Genomic DNA, 17,588 nt, shown 5'->3' on the forward strand with positions numbered 1-17,588 from the left:
ATATATATATATATATATATATATATATATATATATATATATATATATATTTACATATTACACATACGCAATATTGCACATACGCAATATTGCACATAGAAGTGTATGTTTGTATGTACGTACGTATAAGCATACATATACATACATACATATATATATATATATATATATATATATATATATATATATATATATATATATACATTCACACACATTTACACATGTGTGGGGATGCGCGCACGCGTGTGCAACTGAGTGGACAAACGTAAGAAAAAGACACTCAACGCAGTAGGATTTATGCGTATTACTTAAAACTGTTTGATTCGGTTTCATTCGATTTAAAGTTTCGCAGGCCTCTAACAGAAGCCTGTCGCTTTCAGGCTATAGATTTGGTAATCGGGCTTCTGTGACGGGCCTGCGAAACTTTAAATCTCATAGAATCGAGTCAAGCCGCTTTAATATATATATATATAGCAAATAGTGAGGGGTTATCAATCTGGGAAAAATACTTCATAAGCCCTCAACTGGCACCCCAGGCTAAAAAATTAGTTAGATTAGTGAAGAACTCCAAGTAATCTTTTGGTAGGGTCCAAAATTATGGTTCATTATAATTCTATATTGTAAATCCGTGGATGGGCTCCATTCAAACTGATATTTACAGAATGATATACAAGAAACAAGTAAAAATAATGGTCAGTACATATAATTCCATTATTGAAGCAAATTTGGCTTACAGCTGTTTCCAGTAGTAATTATAGGTACATTAGTAGTCATTATAGGTTTACTCAATTGGTCAATTGATCATTTGAGATAAATTTAACGACCTCAGAAAATTATTTCCAGAAATAGCTCTGACGAAATTAGCATTGATTTTCTTAGGTCGTTCAATTTACCTCAATTGATCAATTAACCAATTGAGTAAACCTATCAGTAATTTTCCCCAAAAGACTACTGGAAACAGCTGTAAGCCAAATTTGCTCCAATAAAGGAATTATATGTAATAATGTGTGCGCGTATGTACACATTTCATGTACACCTCGTACTGCAGGGCATTCTTTGGAGCTTTGAACGATTTAAGTACCTTCCGACTGTATCGCTCCACTAGCGCTATATTACATATAAAATAATTTTTCTACTATAAATTTTTTGTTTTCTAGATATGGAATTGTGACCATGTAAATTTTGAAGTGCAATTTTTTCTGTTTATGGGGAAAATGAAAAAATAAGAGTGAATATTCATTTTATGAGTGCTGTGTATTAAGTCTATAAAATTGTGCATGAAATATATAAAGTATGTATATATAAAGTGCATTAAGTAATCATCGTATTCCAATTTCCTTCACTTTTCAATGACTAAGAGATGAGCGACTATCTTTTGATCAGACAAAACACAAGCTACGCTTTCAGGTTTTTTGGATGAAGTTTTCAGGAATAACCCGATAAGTTTACAATTAATACCGTGAAATATTCACGGGTCCCGCTAGGACATACATAAAACTTTTCAGAAGTTTATCATTTAAGCATATATGAGCATGTCTAGATATGCAACTATATGCATGAGAATACAAACATAAAACAAAGCATAAAAATCTGCTTATATGCATACATAAAATACCCTGTTGATGTGGTTGAAATTCCAGTGAAGCCGCCTTTGATCAAGGTTATTAGCCGGCTCTTTCTCTATTGGCATCAAGTCTTGAAATAAAACTGAATAATGATATACATACATACACACACACATACGTACACACATACACAGAACGATAAGATAGTCAGACAGACTGACATAAGGACGGATAGACAAACAGATACTCAGGCAGACAGATAGATAGATAGACAGATAGACAGATAGATAGATAGACAGATAGATAGATAGATAGATAGATAGATAGATAGATAGATAGATAGATAGATAGATAGATAGATAGATGCATTGTCCTAATAATCATCATAAACATCAACTGCAACAACATCACCATTATCATTCTTTCCGAACGCCGTTTGTCATCCAAGAATTTCTCTTATATCATCATTTCTATTGTCTTCATAACTTCCATAGTTTTCATAATCTAAAGACGTTCGCTAATTTTAAAAAAGAAAGCGCATGCGCGCACACGCTGAGAGAGAAAAAGAGAGAGAGAGAGAGGGGGAAGAGAAAGAGAGTGAGAAGAAGAGAGAGATCACAAATGTCAATGTAAAACTTCGTAATAATTCGAGCACTTCCTTCTCATCATCATTAATGGACAATGTAGTATTATTTAATCTCTCTCTCTCTCTCTCTCTTTTACTCTGTTTCTCTCCTCTCTATCTTTGTCCCTCTTTCTCTCCCCCTCTCTCTCTCTCTTTCACACGCACATACACACATATACTCAAACACACGCACGCGCGCGCACGCACACACACCCATACACACGTTATATACGTCAGGCTTCTTTCAGTTTTCACCTATCAAATCCTCATACATGACTCTGGTCAGCCAGAGGCTACAGTAGAGGACACTTGCCCAAGATACCCGACTTACCTGCAACTTACCGTGTGGTTGGGAAACAAACGTTTTACCACACAGCCACGCCTGCAGGTAGGTTATTATTAAAATCTACTGGCACGCAGAAGCTCGTCGTCGTATTGTTAATGTGCAGGAACCGTGGAACTTTAGTCAACAACTACTCTGGGGAAATATTGGACTGTCAGAGAAATACGTTAGTTTTTTTTTTGTTTTGAATTTTTTTGTCTCTTATTTTTTACTGCTTTCAGTCATTAGACTGCGACCTCGCTAGAACACCGCCTTGATGAATTTTTAGTTAAATGAGTCGACCTCAGTACTTGTCTTTTAAAGTTGGTACTTATTTTATCGGTCTCTTCGGTTGAACCGCTAAGTTAAGGAGACGTAAACAAACCAACACTGGTATCTTGGGCAAGTGTCCTCTACTGTAGCCTCTGGTCGACCAGAGTCATGTATGAGGATTTGATAGATGAAAACTGAAAGAAGCCTGACGTATATAACATGTGTATGGGTGTGTGCGTGCGCGCGCGCGTGTGTTTGAGTATATGTGTGTATGTGCGTGTGAAAGAGAGAGAGAGGGGGAGAGAAATAAGTAGATATTAAGACATACACACACACATATATGTGTAATCGTCTCTTTTTCCTAGGTGTTTATATTAATTATATATACATACATATATAATATAAATAATATATAAATATATGCATGTATACATGCATATATGTACATATATATGCATGTATACATGCATATATGTACATACCTACATATATATGTATATATACATTCATATATGGGTACGGGACATAAAAAAACGTAGATAAAATGAGAAACGAGAACATAAAAAACAAAAACAGAAAACGAACTTTTTTCGAACAACGAAAGAAAGAGAAACGAGACAGGTAACATAAAGAACATTTTTTTCATCAGTTTCCCCTGTTTTATCTACTCCGCGTTTTGAAGGTAGGGACAAGACGCGACTTCGTTAAAACAGTCTTTTCCGCAAAGCAAATTAAATAAAATCTGGGATTTTTTGCGGAGGGTGAAAGTGGTAACAAAAACAGGACAGTGAGAACAAAACGGTAAAAATAAACGGTGTGGGCTGTTAAGCCAAGACAATGTGAAGTGGTGAACGCTGGAAAAACGAGCTTTGAGAAGAGACAGGTAGAAGCACGTCTTGTCTTTAGGAAGGAAGTGGAAGAAAGAAAGATGTATGGCTGTTGGTCACGTGTGAGCAACGAGAGATTCAAGGAGGAGGAGTGAGAGAGAAAGAGAGAGAGGGGACGATGAAGGGGAGATGAGAAGAATAGGGAAAGGGTGAGAGAAGAAACAGAAAGGAAGAAAAACAAGAAAGGGGATACGTGGCGTTCGATCATATTATAATATAAATAATATATAAATATATGCATATATATATATATATATATATATATATATATATATATATATACATATATACGACGGGCTTCTTTCAGTTTCCGTCTACCAAATCTCTTCACAAAGATTTGGCTGGTGCGAGGCTATAATAGAAAACATTTGTCCAGGGTACCACGCAGTGGAACTGAACCTGGAGCAAACCTCTTACCACACAGCCATGCCTGTAGCTGCTTTTTTTTTCTATTTCTTTACCATTTTCTTTAATCTTTATTTTAAAAAGGCGATCAATAATATATTCTCCATCATTGCTCACGATTTCTTGCCAGCGTTCAGCAAGCGCCTGTGATGTCGAATTCCTCTTTCTTGAAGCGCGAAAACCATCCTAATGCTGTTCTGTCCGTAATAGCGTCTACTCCGTACACAGCAGAAATATCTCGAGCGGCTTTGACAGTTTGGAATCTTGGTTAAAAGCAAAGAGAAACAGGTGTCGAAAATGCACGTTTTTGTTGTTGTTTTTTTTTTATTTTTTATTTTTATTTTATTTCGCCATACGTCTGAAAAAATGTAAAATTTACTTGAATACAAAAAAACGCTGCAATAAAAGTTGCAGAGGAAGAATAGACTTACAAAAAAATCACCTAAAAGCTTTGATATAAGGATATTCTTCACGTTAATTCAAATAACATTGTAAAAAAAAAAAGAAAACGAACGAATTTATTTGACAACCCATATTTAACTGTTTCAGTATCCTCTCGACCTAATCATCTGCGCATAATCTATCTATCTCCCCTACACTCACCCACCCACACATACACACACACACATACACACACACGCACACACACGCACACACACACACACACACACGCACACACACACACACGCACACACACAAACACACACAACATTCTTTCAGTAGAATGAGTGATGGAGATGGTGCGTCAAGGTGTAGCACTATTAAATAGAGGCTGTTGAAGTAGTGATAGATAAGACAAAGAGAGAGGAGGAGGGAGAGAGAGAGAGAGAGAGAGAGAGAGAGAGAGAGAAAGAAAGAGACAGAGAAAGAGAAGGGAGCGAAAGGAGAGGAAGAGAAGGGAGCGAAAGGAAAGGAGGAGAGAGAGAGCTATTTTGTTTATCGGCAGATATTCGAGAATAGCGTCTTTCGAAGCGAGTCTTTGACTATGACTGACTCTGCCACCCGTCCATCCTTTTCCAGAGTCGATAAAATAAGATACTAGCCGTGCACTGGTGTCGACATAATAGATTATTCATACAACCATTAGAAACTGGCAGAATCGTTCGCACGTTCTGAGTTCAAATTCCGCTGAGGTCGACTTTGCCTTTCATCCTTTCGGGGTCGGTAAAATATATATTAATCGAGTAGTGGGCTCGATGTAATCGACTACCCTACTCCACACAGAATTTCAGGCCTTGTGCCTACAATAGAAAGTATTATTATTATTATTATTATTATTATTATTATTATTATTATTATTTAAGAAGATAAGGCGGCGAGCTGGCAGAATCGTTAGCACGCTGGACTGAATGCTTAGCGGCATTTCGCCCGTTGCTACGTTCTGAGTTCAAATTCCGCCGAGGTTGACTTTGCCTTTCATCCTTTCGGTGCTGATAAATTAAGTATCAGTGAAATCCTGGGGTCGATGTAATTGAGTTAATCCCTTCCCCTAAATTCGAGGCCTTGTGCTTCCAGTAGAAAGGATTATTATTATTATCATCATTATTATTATTCTTTTAGAAAATATTTGACAAAACTCAGATTGTACAAGAAGAAGAGGGAAGAAGAAGAACAACAATAACAACAATAAAAGAAAGAAAGAAAGAAAGAAAACTGTAAATAGCGCGTCTGCTTTTTAAGTTTTGCAAAGAGGACAACAGCTTCAACAACATCGGCATCAACACCAACAACAATAATAATGATAACGATGTTTAGCTTTCCATGGTATGTATAACAATATTGGCAACACACCATAATTCTTACAGAATTGTACTGAATAACAAAGTTTGGGATTATTAGTGGGTTTTAGAATTCTTGCCAAGAGCTAAAATGCAGCTGGATGGTGCGACAGGTGGCTTTTGGTAACCATATATATATATATATATATATATATATATATATATATATATATATATATATATATATATATATATATATTTCTCATTCTGTTAACCTTATGTATGTATGTATGTATGTATGTATGTATACACATGCACATGTATAAAGAATTGATGATGGTGGCGAAGAAAAATAAGAATTTCTTGAGAATGAAAGATGGAATTACAAGAGAGAAAAAGAACAAAACAAAACAAAGCAAAAAAAAAGAAAAGGAGTACTTTAAAGATAAAAAGAAAAAAGGAGAGAAAAAGAGAGAGAAAGAAAGAGTGAGAAGAAGAAAGAAAGTGAGAGAAGAAGAGAGAAAGAGAGAGAGAGAAAGAGGGAGCTTGGGAATAGAAGGTAGGAAAGGAAAAAGATATAGAGACACACACACAGAGCAAGAGTAAAAGGAATATGCGAACTGCAAAGCAACATCAATAACATCAACATCAACAGCATCGTCATCATCATCATCATCAACAACAACAACAACTACAACAGCAGCAACAACAACTATAACAACAACAACAGTAGCACACTAAAATGCATTAAAAACAAAAACGAAATAAAAGTTTATAACACGAACGAAACAGATAATAAAAAAGAATGTGCTGGTAGTAGTAGTAGTAGTAGTAGTAGTAGTAGTAGCAGCAGCAGCAGCAGCAGTAGTAGTAGTGGTAGTAGTAGTAGTAGTAGTAGTAGTAGTAGTAGTAGTAGTGGTGGTGGTGGTGGTAGTTAAATGAGATATTACAATAAAAGCGGTTTCATTACACAATAAACAATAAAAGAACTGAATTAACAACGATTCTAATAATATGATAGCAAAGTTAATGTTTCCATGGCACATATGAATCTTGTATCTTTTACTTGTTTCAGTCGTTAGACTGCGGCCATGCTGGGGCACCACCCTGTAGAAATTTAGTCGAACAGATCTACCCCAGTGCTTATTGCTTTGTAAGCCTTGCACGTATTTCATTAGTCTCTTTTACCGAACCGCTAGATCACGGGGACGCATACATACCGACATCAGTTGTCAAACTGTGGTAGAGGACAAACACAAAGACGCCCTTCCCATTCGAAACGCCAGTGTTAGAATGGTGGCAGCTGATGAAGGAAATGTTCTCTATGGCCTGTGTGTTTTCTGTGCTCTGTTTATCATTTTGTCTACGTGTTGTTTGCAATGTCCTGTACCCAGATATGCATCTATACATACATATACAGGTAGATGTAAGTATGTACATACATGTACGTATATATGCATATATTCATTTATTATTATATATATATATATATATATATATATATATATATATATATATATATATATATATATATATATATATATATATATATATATATATATATATATATATATATATATATATACAGGGTGCGGCAGAAATACCTCCTACATTTGAAAAGTTGACAAAAGGAAAAAAAGAAACATTAACTAAATGAAAAAGCATCATTGGCACTTGCATAAGTTCATTATCAACGCATAGGTGAAAGTCTTAAATGTGGGAGGTATTTCTGCCGCACCTTGTATATACATATGTACATACATACATATATACATGTATATTCGACAAACTTCCTCCTGTTTCTGTCCAGCAAATCCAAATCCACTCACGAGGCCTTCCTTGGTAAGGCTTGACCTCGAGTCTATAGTAGCAGGCACTGGTTCAAGGAGCCACGCAGCAGGACTGAAACTGGAACCATTTGCTTGGGAACCAAACTTCCTACCATACAGCGACGCCTGCGCCTACATATGTATGTATGTATATACGCACAAACATACACACACATACACACACACACACACACACACACACACACACGCACACATACACACATACATACACGCAGATACATACATACATACATATGTATATATATATATATATATATATATATATATATATATATATATATATATATATATATATATATATATTTATATATATATATATATATATATATATATATATATATATATATATATATATATATATATATATATATATATATATATATATATATATATATATATATATATATATATATATATATATATATATTTATAATTGCATGTTTCGCCTAATGTGATATTTCTATAAATATATTTTAGTTCTTTTGCACTGATTCTAACAAATATATTTAAAATAGACTCACAAACAAATATAGGCACACATGCGCACCAACATACGCGCACACCGACACTCAATCACGCATACATTCAGAACGCACACTACCATACACATGCAGAAACACAAACCTTGTACATCTAACACAATGTAGCTTTGATATCTTACATTGATGCAAGGTATGTAAGTTGTATTGGTGGCGAAAGAGATAACTAATTTGAACATTTTTATAACGCTAGTATTTATATTTACTTTTGTATTATCGTATTTTACGGCATACAAGTCCACATACTACATGGTGTAAACATGTAGTGTAAACATCCAAATGTCATAACTATCATTCCAAGTTCTGCTACTTTTCATATGAAATTTTTGGTCCTCCAAACTCGTCTTGTTGTATAAGTCGACCTGTCTTTTTTGGCTGCAATCCTTATTCTGAAAAATTCGACTTGTATACCGAAAAATTCATTAGATTATGTTTGGTCTGGATCAGTGGTTTTCCGCAGGGGTCCATGTAAGATTTTGTTGTTGAAGTTTATGCGCAATAAATTGGCTTTACAATGCACAAAATATTTTTTTAAAATTTATACAGTTCCTAATACATTTAATTATAAAAACATAATAGGATTTTTTATAGGCGCAGGAGTGGCTGTGTGGTAAGTAGCTTGCTTACAAACCACACGGTTCTGGGTTCACTCCCACTGCGTGGCACCTTGGGCAAGTGTCTTCTACTATAGCCTCGGGCCGACCAAAGCCTTGTGAGTGGATTTGGTAAACGGAAACTGGAAGAAGCCCGTCGTATATGTATATATGTGTGTGTGTGTGTATATATATGTTTGTGTGTCTGTGTTTGTCCCCCCACCAATGTTTGACCACCGATGCTGGTGTGTTTACGTCCCCGTAACTTAGCGGTTCGGCAAAAAGAGACCGATAGAATAAGTACTAAGCTTACAAAGAATAAGCTCTGGGGTCGATTTGCTCGACTAAAGGCGGTGCTCCAGCATGGCCGCAGTCAAATGACTGAAACAAGTAAAAGAGTAAAAGAGTAAAACATCAAATGGCTATGGAGGTCCAGTTGAGTTAAATCGGAATCAAAGGGGTCCACATGCAAAAAGGGGTTGGGAATCCCTGATCTAGATGAAGAGATAGTGCCCATAGCTTGCTTAGCTCCAAACATCGTCACAACATTTTCAAATCCTGGAATTTTTGGTCTGCCAAAGTCGTTTTGGTGTATAAGTTGACCTACCTTTTTTTTTTCGGCTGTTAACTTTAGTCTGAAAAATTCGACTGATATACCAAAAAATTCGTAAGATTATGTTTGGTTTAGATCGGGAGTTCTCAACTGGGATCCATATAAAAATTTTCTTAAAATTTATGAGAAATAGTTTATGCTTCTACAATACACAAAATATTATTAATTTTTTATGCAATTCTTAATAATATCTGATAATAAAAATACAGTAGAATATCTTTTATACACATCGAATGACTATGGAGGTCCAGTAGAGTAAAACAAGAATCAAAGAGTTCCATAGGCAGAAAATGGTTGAAAATTACTGTTCTAGGATAATGCCCATAGCTTTCTTAGATCCATACATTGCCACTTTCTTTCAAAATCCTGCTGCCTTTCATATGGAATTTTTGGTCCTCCAAAGTCGTCTTAGTGTATAAATGGAACTACATTTTTGGCTGTAAATTTTAGTCTGAAAAATTCGATTTGCATACCGATAAATTCTTTAGATTATGTTTGGTCTAGATCAGGGGTTCTCACACATTTTTTACCCATGGACCACTTTCATCCCCATTTTATTTCAATGTTTAAAAATCCTATTGTATATTTATAATTAAATATTATTAGGAATTGTATAAAAATTGCTAAATTATTTTGTGTATTGTGGACTTATAACGAATTTATTGCACATAAACTTTACTGGTATGGAGTTCAGATTTTTCATGGCCCCTGAAAAATACCGTGGATCCCCAATTTACTATATTGCATCCGTGGACACCCAAAAATCTTATATGGACCCCGATTGAGAACCCCTGGTCTAGATTAAGGGACTGTGCCCATAGCTTTCTCAGCGCCTCAAAGACCGAAGAAAATGGTGTCGGATGATAACCTTGAATAGTTGCAACTTGACAGCTGCAGGGAAAAAGTATGAAGAGGAATCGAATTCAAAGAGGGATGAAATTCTGTGGAGTAAGAATGGCCTTAGTGCAAAGTGCTTGGTTGGGTGTCTGTTTTTAGCATAAGGTGAAAGCGTCGAATTCATATTGAAAGAACGATCTGAGCATACTGGGGTGGTTAAGTTTTGTTGTACTATTCTTTTTTTATAGTGTGCCTACATTAAAGACAATTACTATTACAGGGGGGGGGGGGGCAGAGAGGACGGACTCACAGAATCATTAATTTTAGCTGCAAACAAATTTTATTGACATCAATGTGTTCGTCATTGAATTAGCATTTGTAAAAATCAAGTGTGGAAAACAACATCCATCATGTGGTGTCCGTTTTCATTGAAGCATTTCTGAAGGTGTTCTTAGAAGTTCGTCTCCACTCTCTCCAGCATTGCTCTGTCGATTTGGGCGACTTCCACGCGAACTGCTTTCTTCAAATCGTCCAATGTACCGGGCTTATGCGCATACACACGTGCCTTGAGGTTTCCCCACAAGAAATAATCACACATAGACAAATCAGGGGACTGAGGGGGCCAAGAAATGTCAGCAAACCTGGAAATGAGGCGATCACCGAAGAGAATGCGCAGAACGTCCATTGATGCTCTGGCTGTGTGGGCCGTCGCCCCATCCTGCTGAAACAACACGCGTCGAATAGGCATACGTTTTCGTCGTAATTCAAGCACAAAGTTGTTTATCATCTCGATGTAACTCTCGGAGTTCACAGTAACAGCGTTTCCGTTATTGTCTTCAAACAAGTAAGGACCAATGACGGCAGCTTTTCCAACACCACACCAGACCGTCACTTTGGGGCTGTGCAATGATCTTTCGTGCAGTTCTCTCGGATTTTCAAGAGCCCAATGACGATAGTTCTGTTGATTCACCATGTCATTGAGATGAAAATGAGCTTCATCACTCATTAACAAAATGAGGTTGCCATATGCATAGTCCCATGGTTTCAACTGTTGATCAAAGACCAATCTGTACGGGTGGAAATAAAGGTCTTTATGCAAAATACGCCTTACCGATCGATTACCGATGCCAAGTTCAGTGGAATGCCTCCGAGCAGAGCGATTCGGACACCGTATCAAAGCTTGTCTGACGCATTCCACATTTTCCGGAATCCATACCGTTCGTGGCGCCCTCATCTCCTATTCATTAGTGTACTTCGCGTACGAAGTGCATTCCCTTAACGTAAGATTGTGTTATGGGTGGGAACAGCATGATTTCGGTGAATGTTAAAGTGACGCCAAAACTTACGTTGAACTGCTGTGACAGACTCGTTATTCTTCACGTAACTGTCGTAGGCAAACAAGCGATCCTCTATCGTGCACAGCGCCATGGCTTCACCTGAAAAGAAAAACAAAATATTAAGACACCACGGACCGAATGGCACCTGGCGGACATATGTCTCCCCACCCACTGAGGTTGAGTAATAGCTATTTCAAAAACATCTGTCTTATCTTCCCCACCCCATATTATTAATTGTTAGAACGTTCGACAAAATGCCTTGCGATATTTGTTTAAGTTCTGAGTTCAAATCTTGCCGAGAGCAAATGGTATTGATTTAAACAATAAGCTCTCACCATTAAAATTTCAGAGAATGGATAGTACTTAGGAGATTTTATAGGTTCTCAACAGAAAGATAACGAAGACGTAGTTGATGAATGTTATGAAAACGTAGCCTTAGATTTTCCCGAAGCTGTGCTGGCGAGGAAATGTGTGCTAGTATATATATTATTATTTTAAAGAATTTAAAAAATTTCTTTCAAAATAATGACCATTTTGCGAGGCCTACGAGCAGGAAATAGAGGAAGGTATCTTCTCAGTGGAAGACTTTGTTTCAATGCTTATAACATTTTACCAATTGCTTGATTTATTGCCGAATGTTTGTGGTCACGTATTGTCATCGTGAAAGTGGATCGTTTCAGATTATTATTCGTTCGCTTCCCACTCATGGCTTCTCTAACCTTTCTGGGCGTTTCAATACACCTTTCCTGTATTCACAGTACCGCCAGAAGATCAAGGAGAATGACGCCCTTCTCATCCCCCAAAACAGTCACTATGACTTTCTATGCAGATCGCTGGCTCTTGAACTACCTAGACCTTCGAGAAGAGGTGTGACATTATTCAAAAGACTAAACCTTCGTTTCTAGATCGTAGTGATATGGCCACGTTTTATAACTTGTCACAAAATCGGGGCAGAAACAACCCCTGTCTTCTTTGGTTCCTAGTGCTTCCAGCAGATCAGAGCAATTTTCTATCCTTCTGCCATTCAAATCGCGTGTCAATTACCGAGTTACCCACTTTACACAATGCAACTTTTCGGTATTCACTTCGGATTTCACATTAAAGAAAATCAAGTGAAATAACACCCTTGTCATCCCACAGAACAGGCACTATGACATTTTGTACAGGTCACTGGTTGAGAAGAGATGTGACGCTATACTATAGATTAAATCTTTATTTCTAGATCGTAATGATATGGCCATATTTTATCCCCTGTTACAAGATCGCAACCTCCCACCAGTTTTCTTTGATTTCAAACGATTTCAACAGATCAAAGCAGACTTCTATCTTTCTCTCCTTCAAATCGGGTGTCATCTACCAATGTACTCCCTTTACACACCATTCCCGATACCCAAAGTCTTCAACTCATCTAGTGCATTGCATTTAGACCACTATCCAGTTGCGCAATAGACTCACTGTTTTTGTCTCATCTGTCCGCAAGAATCATTTCGTACACTCGCCGATGATTCGTGTCAGTGGCCTCAGTTAATGGTCTCCCATTGCATGGTTTGTCTTCAATGCAGGTTTCTTCTTTAAACTTTTTCCTCCACCTGTGCACATTCGTCTTATCAAGGTACCATCTCAGTAAACAACCAGTAGCCTTCTATGTGCGCCGAACAGAAAGCATTCTCCTTCACCTAGAACTCAAAGACGCACGTTGTTTCTCCTTAGAACCTATTATTTGCAGTAAAAAAGAACAGAAAGAAGAATGACCCTACGGCAGTGGTTCTCAACCAGGGGCCATATGACCCTTAGGGATTCATATAAGATTTTGTTGCTAAAATTTTTGTGCAATAAATTGGTTATATACTTTTACATTACACAAAATATTTTACCAACTTTTTTTTTTATACAATTTATCATTTACTTATTTACTTATTTCAGTGGTGAAATTGCAACCATGCTGGGGCACCGCTTTGAAGAACTTTTAGTCGAATGAATCGACCACAGCACTTTTTTAAAACCTGGCACTTATTCTGTCGGTTTATTTTGCCGAAAAGCTAATTTACAGTGACGAAAACAGATCAACATTTGTTGGCAAATGGTGGTGGGGACAAACACACACACACACACACACACACACACACACACATACATACATACATATATATATACGACAAGCTTCTTTCAGTTACCATCAACCAAATCCACTCACAAAGCTTTAGTCAGTTCAAGGCTATAGTAGAAAATACTACCCCATGGTGCCATGCAGTGGGGTCCGGAAACATGAGCTTGGGAAGCAAGCTTCTTACCACACACTTTTAAAAATCGGGTGACTTTAAGGGATCACCCGAGTAAAATAGGAGCCAAAGGGGTCAATAAACAAAATGGTGGTTGAGAACCAAGGCTCTGGAGGAAGAGTTATTCTACCAATATGTCCGATTTGAGAGACCTAGATTAGTTAATAAAACAGTTATACCTATTTTTGCTTTACTTTTGGGCGTGTATGAGTGTGATTGTGTGTGCGTGCGCATGTGTATGCCTGTGTATGTGTCTATGTAAGTATACATGTATATGTGTAAATGTATACACATGTACACACATACACACGCACACACACGCACACACACACACACACACATATGTAGAGAATATGCCCAGTGTGGAGCAAGGAGGACCAGAATTCAAGTGACTATTCAAAAACTGGATATAGTGGATTTGTTTGTTACCAGCAAAACCCCCTACAGGGGGCTCATCCACTTTGTGGGTCAAGTAACATACACACGCGTGCACACACATACATATATATGTATGTATGTGTGAGTAAGTATATTTATATAGATGTATATACATAGATACACACACACACACACACACACACACACACACACACACACATACACACACACATACATATATGGGAGAATTTACGAAAAAAAAACAACAGACGAAAACAGGTGGTGTAAACAATAAATGGATGTATTAGTTTAACGCTCGTGAATAGAGAAAGTCTTTAACGTTTCGAGCCTACGCTCTTCAACTGAAAGGAACACAGAAAGAAACAAGGAAAGAAACAAGGAGAGAGAAAAAATGAGAAAAAAATATAAGGAGAAAGAACAACAAAAACAAGTGTAAGAGATATATTTATATGAAATTTTCATATAGAATCTACAAAATGTCTGCAGGCATTGTCGTTACACCTGTTTCGAATAATTAGTGAATTATTATGCTGGCAGGTGCAATACTGAAGCATGATTATTATTCATAAATATGAAAGCAAAGACAGAATCAACTAACACGAATTTTGATAGCAGAGCAACCACGTGCGACAGTCTCTTCAGAAGACGAAAGACGAGTGCATTTTCTTTCGCTGCTCTAGGAATTCCTACCTAATCGCCACCCTAAACACGAGTAAGATAATGAGATAATGCTTCAGTTCGCTGGTTACCTTTGCTGACTTCGTTAACACTAACCGCGAGAAAAGCATGAATGTAACAGCATCTCATTTCTTTTCCTTTCCTATAACGTTTCCCTAAACCTTTATATGACCTCTATTCCGAAAGGAATATAATTCTATACCATCTGCGCAAAAGTTTGCCTGTGTGTGTGAATGTTTTGAGCGAACGGTGTGCGTGTGTGTGTGTCTGTGTGTGTCTGTGTGTTCTTAGAAATGCGTACATATGTAAAGAGACGAGTCTGTATCTGTATGTAATTGTACGTACGTACATATGTATGTATGTATGTATGAATGTATGTATGTATGAATGTATGTATGTATGTATGTATATATGTTTGTATGTATGTATGTATGTATTTATGTAGTATGTATGTACGGATGTATGGCTATATACGTTTGTATACGCGATTGTCTTTATGTGTGTGTGTGCTTGAGTATATATATTTGAATGTGTGAGTGATTGTATGTATTCGTGTTTGTGAGCATAAGTGTGTGTTTTTTTTTTGTCTGTTTATCTGTGTGATTGACTGTCTGTGTGTTTGTATGTGAATGCGTGCGTAAGAGACAGAGAATAGAGAGAGAGAAGACAGAACGAGAGGAAGATGGGAGAGAGAGAGAGAGAGAGAGAGAGAGAGAGGGGGAGAGAGAGAGAGAGAGTGTGTGTGTGTGTGTGTGTGTGTGTGTGTGTGTGTGTGTGTGTGTTTATGCACGCCGTGGGATCCAGTCCGGTTGAGACCACCACCTCTCTGGATAACAATCTCCTGCTGGTCACTATCAAGTTCCAGTGGAAGAAAACCACATTGCCAAGACAGAAGCAACAACAGGAGTAAGAATTAGCCAAACAACCAGCCAGCCAACCAGCCAGCAGACCAGCCAGCCAACCAGCCAGCAGACCAGCCAGCCAACCAGCCAGCAGACCAGCCAGCCAACCAGCCAGCAGACCAACCAGCCAACCAGCCAGCATACCGTAGCAAGATAGTCACACCAACAGCAGTAACAGCAGCGACATCAGCAGCACAAGCTGAAAGCAGCAACAGCAGCAGCAGCAGCAGCAGCAGTAGTAGTAGTAGTAGTAGTAGCCTTTAGATTATGGTCACTACTACTACCACCGCTACTCACCTACTCAGTTCCTTCTCTCCGCCTCTGTCTTTCTGCCCCCCACCCCCATCCCATGTGATATCACCGCCATGACCACCTCCACCCTATCATTCACTATTATACCATCACCACCACCACTACTACTACTACCACCCAACCACACGACTAACCAAATCTACACAAAACTTAGAGACATACACACATACGCACACACACATCTATCTATCTATCTATCTATCTATCTATCTATATATATATATATATATATATATATATATATATATATATATATATATATATATGTATATAAGTATATATATATATATATATATATATATATATATATATATATATATATATATATATATATATATGTGTGTGTGTGTGCACATACACACACACACATACGTATATGACATTGTGAACACAGTTTTCCATTCATAAACAAAAGCTCACGTACTGAGGCATCACATGACACTCTACTTCATCACACACAACACACTCACATCTCCGTACATACATGCACAAGCACATACATTCACACATATATTCAGACATATATACATATACAATTTTACACACTCACACATATATGCTTATACATACATAGTATGCATGCATATTCACAACACGTGCAACGATGCACACACACACACATACACACATACACATACAGGTACATACATATACACGAATATATACACACACATATCAGTATGGGGATGCTCTCTACATGGTCACTCACCTGCTAGAAATACCAACCAAATCTTTCTCAGAGCACACCCTACCGTCTTAATGAAGGCAAGACATTAAACAATAATGCAGTTCTAGATATATTAATTTCGAAAAAGACGAAATGGTCATGGCTGGAACGCCCTTCATCATAGATTTGTTTGATCAGGCTTGACCTAAGGCAAAATAACAACAACAACAACAACAGCATGACAAAGGAAGTATTTTGCGGTCGCCCTACACGCTAGAAATAGTAGCCAGGTTCTCCTCAAATCATACATTATTGTATTTAAAAAGGCATGACACATTGGCAAATGTGGTCTTAGATATTCTGAGTGCAAAAAAAAACAGAGCGAGGTGGCCACGGCTGGAATATATTTGAGCATGGATCTGTCTACTTAATGAAATGTGACCGGATGTAGTGCAACAAGACCAACAACAATAATCCCTTACCACACAACGCACAAACCAAAATGTATATATACAGAAACACACCCTCACATCCACACCCACACACCCTCTCACACACACACACAAACACATACACACATATACTTAAACATGCATATACATAAACATTCATATATACACATCCATTCATATACATATACATACACATACATACTCCACATACACACATATATATATATACATACACATTCGTACATATATATATATATATATATATATATATATATATATATCCACACACACACATATACATCCATTCTTCTACATATATACATACGCATACCCAT

Source organism: Octopus bimaculoides, chromosome 7 (assembly GCF_046866305.1).
Source record: "Octopus bimaculoides isolate indiv1 chromosome 7, ASM4686630v1, whole genome shotgun sequence".
NCBI classification, from domain to species: Eukaryota; Metazoa; Mollusca; class Cephalopoda; order Octopoda; family Octopodidae; genus Octopus; species Octopus bimaculoides.